The sequence below is a fragment of the Dermacentor silvarum genome, chromosome 9 (genome assembly GCF_013339745.2).
Source record: "Dermacentor silvarum isolate Dsil-2018 chromosome 9, BIME_Dsil_1.4, whole genome shotgun sequence".
Lineage (NCBI taxonomy): Eukaryota > Metazoa > Arthropoda > Arachnida > Ixodida > Ixodidae > Dermacentor > Dermacentor silvarum.
Window position 1 is genome coordinate 3,977,765 of NC_051162.1, and position 12,485 is coordinate 3,990,249.

At 49.5% G+C, this 12,485-nt stretch overlaps 1 non-coding gene across 1 annotated transcript; it reads right to left on the bottom strand.

Annotated features, from left to right (window-relative positions):
- Window positions 1–6,032: 6,032 nt before the first annotated feature.
- Window positions 6,033–6,107, bottom strand: Trnas-gga (transfer RNA serine (anticodon GGA)). Its single transcript has one exon. It is a non-coding gene; the product is annotated as a tRNA-Ser (tRNA).
- Between the last annotated feature and the right edge of the window lie 6,378 nt (window positions 6,108–12,485).

Consider the following 12,485-nt stretch of genomic DNA (forward strand, 5'->3'; position numbering starts at 1 on the left):
CTTGTTTTAAGCGGGAGGCGTTCTATTGCAAGAGAAACGCCATGTGCTGTAACTACGATGGGTGTAAAAGGAAACGCTACATGTGGTTGTGATAGCTGAAGTGAACTGTCAAGAGGCAGTTCATCTGTGAAAACCGTGGCAAAACTTTTGTTGAATTCGTCGGTGCACTCGGCTGCTGGTAGAGTACTTCCGTCTTCTCCCAGAAGGGTTGGTATCGAGTGTTTACTTTTTGGATTTACGACTTCCCGAAATTTCTTGGGGTTGGTTTTTAACAAGTTAGGAAGCGTGATATTAAAGTACTGATTTTTGGCTTCAAGAATACTTTTTTCTGCTAGTATAGATAGCGGAGACACCGGAGATGCACCTGGCTAACCGGCATTTCTTCTTCCTTACATTTGTCCCCCGGAGAAATAGATGCCATCCTGGTGATCTAAGCATACGGTAACATAGAGGGATCGTAGAAGGGCTTGAGCCGATCTACGTGAACCCTTTCGCGACCGCGACTGCGCTGATCAGAGGGCGGTGACAGAGGCTCGACGACGTAATTCACGGGGGAAGTTTGTGCAATTACACGGTAAGGTCCATGATAGCTTGGGAGCAGCTTAGAAGAAAGGCCGGGAGCTAAGGTGGAAACCACAGCCAAACCAATGAATCGGAAGGGAAGCTTGGGGGGTCAGAGCCACCACGACGAAGCTTCTGTTGTGTCTGATCTGCGGTGGTAAGACAACGGGCGAGTTGTCTGCATTCTTGAGCATGCTACGCAGCTTGAGATACAGGAACACATTCCGATGAATCAGGCTTGTAGGGTAGCATGGTATCGATGGTGCAGGAAGGTTCACGGCCGTACAGTAAGAAAAACGGAGAAAAACCAGTGGTAGCTTGAGTGGCAGTATTATAGGCGAACGTGACGAACGGAAGCACAGCGTCCCAGATGGAATGGTCGGACGCGACATGGCGAGCATGTCGCCAAGAGTACGGTTGAAACGCTCCGTCAGCCCGTTCGTCTGTGGATGGTATGCGCTAGTGATCCTGTGGATGATGTGACACTCCTTCAGATGCGACGTCACGACTTCAGATAGAAATGCGCGGCCTATATCACTGAGAAGTTCCCAAGGGGCTCCGTGACGAAGAACAAAATGCCGCAGTATGAAGGATCCAACATCTGGGGCAATTGCAGATGGAAGTGCAGCGGTTTCTGCATAGCGTGTGAGGTGATCCACTGCAACGATAATCCAGCGGTTGCCAGCACCAGTACAAGGAAGCGGGCCGTAAAGGTCGATTCCGACCCGATCAAAAGGACGGGATGAGCAAGGAAGCGGCTGCAAGGGTGCCGCAGTGGAAGTAGGGGCCGACTTTCGGCGCTGGCAGTCGAGGCAGCAGCGGATGTACTTCCGAACGAACTTCTACATGCCAGGCCAGTAATACCGGAACCTAAGGCGGGTGTAGGTCTTTAACACGCCACCGTGTGCACATTGGGGATCAGTGTGAAACGATGCGCATAAATCAGCGCGAAGATGACGAGGTATTACTAGGAGCCATTACCGACCCTCGGGGAGATAATTGCGGCGGTATAGGAGTTGGTCGCGAATAACAAAGTGATACGCCTGCCGCCGTAGAGTCCTAGACGCCGTAACAGTGGTAGGATCAGAGAGAAACTCCAAAAGCGAAGAAATTCATGGGTCTTTGCTCTGCTCTGAGCGCATGTCATCGATGGCAAGTGCTGAGAGGACAAAGTTGAGCGGGCAAAGACTGTCAGGATCAGGGTCAGGTGACATTGGCGAGCGGGAGAGAGCGTCGGCATCAGTGTGCTTGTGTCCAGAGCGGTACACAACCCGCATGTCGTACTCTTGCAAACGGAGTGCCCAGCGTGCGAGGCGGCCAGAGGGGTCTTTCAATGAGGAGAGCCAGCACAGCGCATGGTGGTCCGTTACTACATCAAATTGGCGGCCGTATAAATAAGGTCGAAATTTCGTAAGGGCCCAGAGTATGGCTAAACACTCCTTTTCTGTAACAGAGTAGTTTAGCTCCGACTTTGTCAGCGTGCGGCTAGCATAAGCAACGACGTATTCCACGAGACCACTTTTGCGTTGGGCAAGACCCGCCCCAAGGCCGACTCCACTAGCATCTGTATGGACTTCAGTTGGGGCATCGGGGTCAAAATGCCGCAGAATAGGAGGAGAGGTGAGCAGATGGTGAAGGGTCGTGAACGCGTCATCGCTTGCTTTCGACCAGGCGGATAGGGCGTTGTCTCCAGCCAGCAGTTGAGTCAAAGGGGCGATTATCATGGCGAAGTTCTTCACAAAGCGGCGAAAATAGGAGCAGAAGCCGACGAAACTGCGTAGTGATTAGTGGGCTTGGGGAACTCGGCAACTGCACGGAGTTTTGCAGGATCCGGAAGCACGCCTTCTTTGGATACGACGTGGCCTAAGATGGTAAGCTTACGAGCAGCAAAGAAGCATTTTTTGATGTTAAGTTGCAAGCCAGCCTTAGTCAGACAGCTTAATACCTCTCTTAGTCGTTGGAGGTGAGTCGAGAAATCAGGTGAGAAGACAACGACATCATCTAGGTAGCACAAACACGTGTGCCACTTGAGACCGCGCAAGATACTGTCCATCATACGCTCGAACGTAGCGGGCGCATTATATAGGCCGAATGCCATGACATTAAATTCGTATAATGCGTGCTGTGTAACGAAGGCGGTTTTGGAGCGGTCAGCCTCTGCTATGGGGACTTGCCAATATCCATACCGCATGTCCAAAGAGGAAAAGAACTCGGCACCTTGCAAACAGTCAAGAGCATCGTCTATGCGCGGTAGAGGATATACGTCTTTGCGCGTAATTTTGTTAAGACGTCTGTAATCAACGCAGAAGCGAATAGAACCATCTTTATTTTTTACGAGGACAATAGGCGATGCCCACGGGCTATGGGACGGCTGAATCACGCCACGCCGAAGCATATCGCTCACTTGTTCAGTCGATGACCCGGCGTTCAGAAGCTGAGACACGGTAAGGACGCTGCCGGAGTGGGGCGTGCGAACCGGTGTCGATGCTGTGCGACACTGTGGTGGTGCGGCCGAGAGAATGTTGATGGCAGTCGAAGGAGGCGGCAAATTCGCGTATCAGGCTGACAAGCTGCGTGCGTTGCGTGGTTGTCAAATCACCGGAGATTAACGGATGGAAGCACTCCAACGGCGGTCGAGTGGCATTGTCGAGCGCGGCGAGGGATGTCGAATGTGCGGCGTGGGGAGCATCGAAGAGCATTGAAGAATCCACAATTTGAGCGTAACCGAGGCACTCTCCGCGATGCAAAGTAACCGGCAGGAAAGACACATTGCACACACACATCACACCACCGCCAGCACTGATGGCGATGACGGCAAAGGGCAGCGGAAAGGAACGGCGACGGGCGAACAAGTCAGATGGCGTGAATAAGACGGTTGCGTCACGTGCAGATACGCAAGATGCAGAGACGACGGCGGCGGACTGAGGAGGGATATCGGTAACTTCGGCCACAATCACTTTTGTAGGCGTCACAGGATCTTGGTCCATGGCTGCAGCGGAAGGAAACGACAACTCCACCTCGGCGCGGGCGCAGTCAATGATGGCATTGTTAGACGAAAGGAAATCCCAGCCTAGAATGACATCGTGGGAGCAGGACGGCAGGACAACGAACTCAATGACATGAAGAGATTCGGCGATTACAACACGAGCAGTGCAGGCTCCCAAAGGTTGGACAGGCTGTGTGCTCGCAGTACTCAAATACAGTCCGGAATGCGACGTCGTTATTTTTCCTATCCGTCGGCAAAGTCCTGCGCGTAACACCGAGATTGCTGCGCCCGTATCTACTAGTGCGAATGTTGGAATCCCTTCGACGTATACCTCAATTACGTTGCAGGGGTGATTTCGAGGCCTTGGGTAAAGCGAAGGGGACGCAGTTTTCGCCTCGGGAACTGCGACACTTAGTTTCCCTGAGGCAGAGGGCTTGGCCGGCGTCTCATCGGTGAGATGGAACGGCGGCGTGGGGATGGCGGACGACGAGTAGTGTAGGGAACAGGGGTTTCATCTGGCGGCACAGGGGATTGTAGCTGTCGAGGGGCGTAACTGTTCATGGGTAGGCGGTAATCATAAGTAGGCTGCATAAGGCGTCGACACAAGCGGGCAACGTGTCCCGGAATACCACAATGGTAGCAAATTGGGCGGTTGTCGGCTGTGCGCCAAGGATTTGGCTGGCCAGGTAGCTGTGGTGCAGGCGGCGAGAAGGGAATCGGGGGCGGTCGCGCAACAGCTTGGAGAAGTGGAAGTGGAGCGAAGGGCGGCCTTGCAGCGACGTCAGCGTATGTCAAGGGCGCTGCGACTGTAGGCGGTGGAATAGCAGCTGGCAGGCACTCAGCGCCTTGCTCCTTGATGACGGTCTGTAGCCCCCATGTCAGTGGGGAGTATCGTTGCGCGTTCGTAAAGGGCACCAGGGAAAGCTGCCGAGCAACTTCTTCTCGCACGAACTCCTTTGTCTGGTGCATTAGAGGCGACTCGTCAACACCTAGCGTCAGACCTGAGACAGGGGCGAATTCTGAGGGCGGGTGTCGTGTGACAACTCGCTGCCTTCGAAGTTCGTCGTAACTTTGACACAGCGCAAAGACGAAAAACACAGTGGTCGGGTTCCGGGCGACCAACATCTGGGAGGCGTCGTCCTCAATTCCCTTGAGAATATGCCGGATCTTATCGGCGTCTGGCATCGTTGCATCGACTCTGTTGCACAGATTAACGACGTCTTCGATATAGCTGGTGAAATTCTCACCTGGTTGCTGGGGGCGTCCGCGCAGGCGTTGTTCGGCCTGAAGTTTACGTACAGCAGGACGACTAAAGATTTCCGTGAAGTTGGTCTTGAACGCCGACCATGTCGAGATGTCGGATTCCTGGTTATACGATACCACAAGTGCGCAACGTGGCTCAAGTAGAAAATTACGTTGTTGAGCTTTTCCCTATCGTCCCAGCGGTTGTGCCTGCTGACTCTGTCGTACGAGGCGAGCCAGTCCTCGACGTCCTGATCACCGGTACCCGCAAAAATCGCAGGATCCCGCTGACGCTGCACGCCAGGACAGATGACAGTTGGTGCCGTGACTGCAGCTTCTTGGGCTGGATCGTCAGGCATGGTTCGAGAAGACTGGGCTGGATCGTCCGGCATGGGCCGAAATCATTGAAGGGTTCGGCTTCGAAGTTCCAGCGTTGATGTAGTCGTACCCCGCACCTCCACCAAATGTCAAGGTGTTTATTGACAGGATTGAGAGGTCGAACTCGGTGCGGCAGTCAGAACCCTGCGAGCAGTCAGGACAAGCCCCGTGCGTAAAAGCGCTGGTGATGTTCCTGACTGACCAGCACTTATTCGTCGTATTTCATACACCGGAGATGCACCTGGCTAACCGGCACTTCTTTTTCCTTACAATTTGTCTTGTTTGACGCATTATATACAGTGGCGTTTGCTTAAATACGTAGATTTATTGGAGACATACGTATTTTTAAATGTCTCGTTGCGAGGTTTTGTGTATACAAGCAACTTTGTTTCCAGCGACTCCTTTTTGCCCTTTAGCGAGTTGTATCTTCGCATTTGTATATTCCATTCTACCTGCGCATTTCTAAAGTATATTTTGCAGAACTCCTATTTTTTATTTGTACTCACTGTTGCGAGTATAATCTCGGTGTAATTGCAATATACGACCGTTTACAGCTGCTCCTGCGCTATCTATTGCAACGAGGGACAACGTCATTGAGGTTTTTTCCTGGCCGTTGCATATGTACAAAAATGTAAACAAGGTTCTTGAATGACAAAGATTAAACAAAGTATTTGTCTTCAACTTATTCATTTCATGGCCTTTACGTTTTTCATATCAGCTGCATGCCCTTCTTTGCTAGTTTCGAACTGATATAGTTCTAAAGTTGTTAACGGGAAAATGAGACATCCACACAAATGTAGCAGTTGCTAAAAATGAAACCCATACGGGTTCCTCGAAAGAAAAGCCTCGCAGGTGAAGAAAACTTCGCCCTGGTCCGGGACTCGAACCCGGGACCACCGCCTTTCCGGGGCAGCCGCTCTACCATCTGAGCTAACCAGGCGGCTAGCAGATTGCGGCAGGGCGAACTCGAATTTGTCAACAACTCGAAGCAAAGGCAAGTGTTTGACGTAATAGTTCAGCGGAAACGCGCTAGGTGGAGAGAAGTAATTAAAGGGAAAATGAGACATCCTCGCAAATGTAGCAGTTGCTACAAATGAAACCCATACGGGTTCCTCGAAAGAAAAGCCTAGCAGTTGAAGAAAAATTCGTCCTGGTCCGGACGAATTAAATGCGTACGAATATAAAGTTCGTGTGATATTTTCTTTACTTATTAAATTCACACACAAAAAAAACGCGGAAGCATTGATATCAGTTATTTCTGCCACAATTTTTGGGGCATACGAGTATATTCTTTTATGAAAAATATATATTTTACTTGACAGTGCATGACGTTCAATAATTCGTTTGCAGCATCTAATATACAATGGCATTGGCAATGCAGTTAGTATTCATGCATTTGATCCATCGACAAATTCTATAAGGAGGAAGCCGCGCTGCAACCTGAACCGCCGTGCGAATATCCGGATGGATTCCATTGGTCGAGTTAGTGCAGCCGCTCTTTTCGACGCTTGTAATACGGCACTTACAGGCGGGCGATACGGCATAAAAATGGCGGCGCACACGGTTGTTTACGTCGTCATGGCAGCAGAAGCAGAAGCCGCGCGGCACCTCCTTTTTTTTTTTGTAGATCTTGTGGTGTACCGACTTCGCCGGCTCGCTACCCGCTCCGCTCCCCCCCCCCCCCCCCCCCGATCATTATTGCTGGCTACGCCACTGGCTACGGCGAGACATGACCGTTGGAAGTCATGCAAACTGTATGTGTGCGTGCGTGTGTGTACCAACAGCGCCTACTCTTCCTTCGGACGCTCACTCCTCCCCGTCCGACGCGACAAGTTGGCGCCGGGTGCTTGCAGGAGCGCGTATGAGACGGTTGTGCCCATTTATGGCCCGTTCTTGCGCCTGCGTTCCTGATTGGACCAGACCGTGTCTGTGTTTCAGACCGCCGTGGGAATCTCCGGATGGATTCCATTGGTCGAGTTAGTGCAGCCGCTCTTTTCGACGCTAGTAATACGGCACTTACAGGCGGGCGATACGGCATAAAAATGGCGGCGCACACGGTTGTTTACGTCGTCATGGCAGCAGAAGCAGAAACCGCGCGGCACCTCCTTTTTTTTTTTTGTGGACGTTGTGGTGTACCGACTTCGCCGGCGCGCTACCCGCTCCGCCCCCCCCCCCCCTCCCCTCCCCCTCCCAATGTCGCGCGCACAGGTGCTCTTTTTTTTTGGCCTGTGATCTACGCGTTTTTCTTGTGCGCATGCGCTACCCCGCGCAATAGTTTATTTTAGAATGCACGGCACGCCATGCGCGAGCCAACATATCATGCCAATGCGTCCTCAACAGCATAAAGACGCATTGACATTCTTTGTTCCAGACTCAGTGCTGTGAAGACAGAACCCCGGACGGAATATGGGGGCTCTTGCGTTGCCCAGGGCGCGCTGCGAAAATGGTGCTAAAAAGCGCCCTCTGTCCGAATCTGAGTACTACCAAGCTCGGTCGTCTGCTTCGGAAAGCACGTTTACAATATGGACCCGCCACATTCGGTTGTGTTGTACCAGGGCTTGCAGCAAATATCGGGCGCCGAAGATTTTTTCAGGGGTGGCACGCTGCATAAAGGCAAGAAATTATGCAAAGCCGAATACGTGTACGCCGTTCAAGAAATAAGCGGCCAAGTTTTAGTACGGTGTCAATCGCAATTGAAGCGAGTCACGTACGAAGTTCAACTTCAGGCTGTATGAAGTTGAACTTTGCACGCTGCTATAGATTCAGGCGCACAAACGCGAGAAAATGCTTGCTATAAATGAATTCACACCAGCGATAAGCAGACGTCATGTGCACGGAACTGCTAGAGCGCACCACGGTACGCGCCGCGACGGCAGCGGTCTTTCGACTTGCGGCGGAACTGCGGGCCTCCTGCAATTTTGTTGACTGCATGCGGCTAGACAAGTAATTATGCCTGCGCTGTGGTAGCGGCCATCTGTCCCTTTAGCAACTGATAAATAACTGATGCAATGCATATGAGCTCGCAGTAACGTACTACGTGCGAATCGCGCTGAAGCGCGAGCTCGGGCGTTTCTCGCTTCATGTAGCTTTTAATGACAGCGCTCGAACATCGATGTGCTGTAATCAATACTGCCTTGATGCTGACGTATTGGCTTGAGGTCAAGGATGAGCACATTTAACTCTCTAACCTGTGCTGCTCGTAGTGGGGTAGTGAATTCTCACCGAATCAGCCTGACCATTTGTGGTCATTAGCACACACATGGTCACTTGACCACTTCGTACTGGTCGAATTGCTAATTGTCGCTGTGGCCGGGTCTCGAATCGTGAAGCACCAGCCATGCCTGCTGCTGTGTCGGTCTGCCATTTAACGGTGATTATCTGAAGTGAGACTTGACCTGAATTATATGCTGCATCTCTGATTTTTGCTACGTGCTCTGTTGCGCATTCCCTTGACATGATCTGTGAATTATGCTATACACATCTCTTACTTTTTGCTGCTTGCTGTGTTGTGCATTGCGAGCTTTTTGGTGCTTGCCACGGCACACTTCTCGCTGCTTGGTGTGGCCTATGCAGGGACGTACTTTGTGCTGTAGAAAGCATGAATTCTCATTATACGCATGCACGCTCACTGCATATATGCATCTCAAGTAAATGCACATGCAAGGCTGGCCTCGGCAAATGCTGTGGTGCTCTGGGTGAATGAGTTCCAGCCGGCATCATGTTCCACAAACCTGGGGACGCCCTTCACAAAAGCCGAATATAGAATCTATCGAAGAGCTCTTCGGCAGTCAGTTTTACCATTCGTTCTTGGGCTTCTTCTATATGTGAAGTTTATGCCTGCACATACTTGTTGTGTTATGCTGTCTGTTGACATGAACTATATGGTGCATTGCTACTATCATGTCGCAGGTCCGAAGAAGATATTCATCGGCGGCACATGTCGCAGTTAGGTTCCCCCTTCATACGTTTATGAACATTTGCCTGAAATAGCCTGTCCTCACAATGATATTCAAAAATTAGCTTCAATGAGTGCTTCACAAAAAGATGAGATCAGACGGCTTTCATTCAGTAAAGAAACGGTTTTGCAAAATTGTGTACAATGTACAGTGTACATTGTATACAGTGTGTAAAACTGTGTACAGTGTAATGGCATTAACCTCTCAGACACCTACAGTGCTGACCATCTCACAATGCAAACGGACCACGCAAATGACTATAAAAGAAAGCAAGTTTTTTTTCTAAGGTGCTGTGCTCACGGGAGGATGCTGAGGAGATTGCTGTAGGTACAGTCCTGCCGGCAGGCTTCAAAAGGTAAATTAGCTGAGATATCAATTCAATGTTTATGAGTTTACTGCATTGTGGGATTTTTAAACAGAATTATAATACACAAAATAGACAGAAAATAGAAAATTACCGTATATGCTTGCGTAATTTACGTACTTGCTTTTTCCCCAAGAATACGCAAGAAATTAAGTTGGGGGATGCGTTTATTATACGGGGTAAATTTCATAGCAACTTTTTCGAAACAGCACAAATTAGGAACTCAGACGGTAATTATATGAAAAATGCAGTAGATAACTTCGCAGTAAAAATAGACGTAAAGTATTTGCAAACCGTAACAGCATTTTATTTCACTTAACCACCCATCGAAACCACCAAACCGTCGTCCAAGTCGCTGGCCAGTTCATCCAACTTGCGGTTCCTTAACAGTTCAAACTCGCCGCGGCCGCCTGCCGTTATCGCAAGCATCACTTTGCAGCGCTGCTTTGCGCCAACTGTTTTGACACGCACGCGTTGTGCGTCTCTTTGCTCTACCGTCCTGCTCATCGGCATGTCAAAGTTTATTGGTATCTGATGAGCGTTTCCGTTTTGTGAGCAGATAAGCTCTCTGCCCTACAGCAGACGAATAACTCGACTTTGGGCCCGTGGCAGACAGCGAAACCAAAGACACAACGAGCAACGCCGACCGTGTGCCGGCCGCCCCTACTCCCCCGAGCGCCGCCACCTGCCGTGCATCGCGAGCGCGCTCTCTCCTTTAAGTCGGAGTAGAGGAGTAGAACCTGCGGAGGGACAGTTGCCGTCTTTCTTTCTCGAGCCTGCGCGGTAGCTTTGCGTCGGCACTGGCGGCAAGCGTGCGGTAAGTGCAGGATGAGCGTTATCGCGGTCGCTGCTTCCGTCAGGTCCCAAGCGACCGTGATATGCGCAGCCTACCGCACGCTTACCGCCAGTGATCATGGCTTTGCCATGGACGGGCATCGAGATTAAGCGCGCTTGCTTTAAACAAATGTGCGACAGTAAGATATCCTAGTCTCTCCAAAAAACGATGGCGCGGCCGTTGGATTGTGGGACTGCACAGTAGCAAAGTTAGGGGTGCGTTAATTACGCAAGGGAAGAAAATCTGATTTTTCACCTCCAATTAGGGGATGTGTTCATTACGTGAGTACATACGGTATTTCATGGCTGTTTCCTCAGGTGGCACAATGAACGCACGATCCGAAAAAAATTATGGGGTTTTACGTGCCAAAACCAGTTCTGATTATGAGGCACGCCGTAGTGGGGGACTCCGGAAATTTGGACCACCTGGGGTTCTTTAACGTACACCTAAAGTTAAGTCAACCGGGTGTTTTCGTATTTTGCCCCCATCGAAATGCGGCCGCCGTGGCCGGGATTCGACCCCGCGACCTCGTGCTCAGCAGCCCGCTGTCAAGTTCAATCGCCCATGCAGTTGTCGCCAGAAAGCTACCACTGGGCTCTCTTGGCGAACAAATTAAACACAGAAAGCCCATCTTTGGAAAGGCCGTTATGCACGGTAAACTGAAGACAGCATGCAAATTCTAATGAGCTGATTTTACACCAGTGCAAAAAATATTGTTAATTCCTTCATTTCCTTAGGGTGAAAGTCGGAAGCTGTAGCCAGGGAACAGTTTCAGCAGAAACTAGGAGGGCCCGTCTTGCAGGTATGTCGTGAGCTGTAATGCTGGAAAAATTGGCATGGAAGTTGCAATGACCACCACAGAATTTCTGTTGGGTACATATGTCAGTCTTTTTTTTAGGTGGTGCATATTTATGCTGTCACAGTGAGAAGCACTACATCAGAAAGGAGCTTTTCTTCTGCTTGAAACTCGGCAACTGCATGAAAGCTGAACTCATGATTCGAAAGGGTGTTCAAAATTAAGCTTTACGGAATTTTTAAAAATCGCTTGGGGCCGGTAGCATAATTCTTATAGTTGAGCTGCGTTATTCGAAGAGGCGGACATTAGCACGAGAAATCGTAACACATGTTCAAATAATTAACAAAAATGACTAATGAGCTTATTAATTACTTTACGACACATTACAATTTACGAATTCTAGCCGGTGAGCTTGCAAGACGCATCCACTTGAAATGAATCTCCAGGATGACACCAGTTTTGAGATATTATTTCCTAAAGCCTGGGACTAAATACATGGGTGTTCCAGTTATTTTTGTGCTTCAATGTATGAAGCAACATTTTCGTAAAAAAAGTAAGAGGAACTACAATGCACTTTTGCGACGAGTTTGATGGTGCATATCTCCAAAGTGGTGTCATTGTGGAAAATCATTCCATGTTGATACGCCTGACAAACTCACCGGCTACAATTCGCAGATTACAATATGTGTCGTAATGTAATTAACTAAGAAGTTAATTATTTGAATTGGTGTTTCGATTTCTCGTGCTACTAATGGCCGCCTCATCGAATAACCTAGCTCAGTTATAAGAATAATGCTACATGCCACAGGCGATTTCTGAATATTACGCAAATCTTTATTTTCAACACGCTGTATAGCAGCAAAAAAGTAATCAAATAAAATACGCTAACAATTAAAGGAAGTAACCACTGCCAAACTAATGTGAATAGTAGACCTGCAATCTGAAGTCGCAAGGTTCTATCACCTTTCTTCATTTAAAGATGAAACAGCATAGTGCCCTTGCTCAACGTATATTAAATTGTCAAAACTTTGCAAGGGAAGTGCAGACTGAAACCTATTCACATCAGTCATATATAAACGACTTGGAATGTGGCCTAATCTGCGCAACTACAAACTCTCAAATAATATGACCGCAGGTCAGTCTCATTGTGTACCTGAAGCAACCATGGCTGTGTGCCAGCCCTGACGGACTTTTCCAAGTATGGAGACCAGACAACTGCGCTGGAAATTAAGTGCCCGTACTCCAGGAAAGACGATGTACTTAACGAACACACAAAGGAAGCAAGCTTCATCAAGTACATTGGGTATAGAGATGGACACTTGGCAGTGAAGAAGCGCCATCAGCATTACACACAAATGCAAATTATG